The 1,268-nt window shown below is 41.6% G+C and overlaps 1 protein-coding gene across 1 annotated transcript in view; it reads right to left on the reverse strand.

Moving 5' to 3' along the window:
* EEF2KMT (eukaryotic elongation factor 2 lysine methyltransferase) overlaps positions 1-1,268 on the reverse strand; it is a gene marked incomplete at its 5' end in the record, with an annotated part of 13,287 nt that overhangs the window by 6,439 nt on the left and 5,580 nt on the right. The gene's annotated exons all lie outside the window — the stretch shown is intronic.

Raw genomic sequence — 1,268 nt, forward strand, 5'->3', positions numbered from 1 at the left:
CCCAAAAAAAAATGAATTAAGAAAGAGATTGCTATGGGATGAACTGTGACCCCCCACCCTCCCAATTCATATGCTGAAGTCCTAACCCCCAGCACCTCTGAATGTGACCTTATTTGGAGACGGGGTCTTTACAGAGGGAATCAAGTTCAAATTAGGTCCTGACTGCCTCCTTATATGAAGAGGATATCAGGACATTGAAACACCACAAGGGATGATGCTGTGAAGAGACAGGGAGGAGACGGCCACCTGCAGGCCGAGGAGTGGCTGGACACAGACTTCCCTGCAGCCCTGCTAACACCCTGACTGTGGAGCTATAGCTTCCAGAACTGTGAGGTGATACATTTCTTTTGTTTAAGCTACATGTTTTAAGGTACTTTTTAATGAAAAACAAAAGCAAAGAACAAGTACTAAAAATTATAATTTAAGAAAGCATTCCTGAAAAAACAAAATGATCTGAAATAACACTCAAGGAATACAAACATTGCTCATGGGATCACCAGCCCCCAATAATCAACCCAAGACACATTCTAGTAAAATGACTGAACTTTGAAGAAAGAAGACCCTTTGTCCATCGAAGAGAAAAGGGAGAGAAAATTAGATTATCATCAGGCTTTCCCACAGCGACGCTTCATGCCAAAGAAAAGGGAAAAACATATTTAAGAGACTCAAGGAGAGAAAATATGAGTCAGAATTCAAGTATAAACGGCTCATACTGTTATCAACATGTAAGAATGCAGGGAAGGTCAATCCCAGAAGCCCTTCTTAAAGAATCTATAAGAGAACAAACTTCAGACAACCAAAATGGCTAGAGAGACGTCAACATGTGGATTGAGGGGGAGCTCTAAAGACACATAGATTGAAAAGGAAGAGACTATGGGATGTGTGCTAGGTCATTCATGTCTATGCCCACCCCCTGGGCCCCGTGTCTGTGTTATGTTACAAGGCAAAGGGATCTGAAGATGTGCTTAAGGTTACAGAACTTGAGGTAGAAAAATTATCCTGGATTATCTGGGTGAGACCAATTTTATCATCTGAGCCTTTGTGAGCTGGCTGCCAAAATTCTGTCTTTTGACTGAAGTGACGGTTACCAGGGTGGCTGCCTTGCAATGATTCAATAAGCTGTATATTTATTTTGTGTGGTTTTCTGTATCTATGCTTTATTTTACGGTAAAAGGTTAAAAACAGACAAAAACATCCAAGATCCCTTTGACGGTTGTGTGCAGAATGGATTTTTGTGGGGCATGAAGCTGGAAGACCAGTCAGAAGGC

Source organism: Myotis davidii, unplaced genomic scaffold (genome assembly GCF_000327345.1).
Source record: "Myotis davidii unplaced genomic scaffold, ASM32734v1 scaffold555, whole genome shotgun sequence".
Lineage (NCBI taxonomy): Eukaryota > Metazoa > Chordata > Mammalia > Chiroptera > Vespertilionidae > Myotis > Myotis davidii.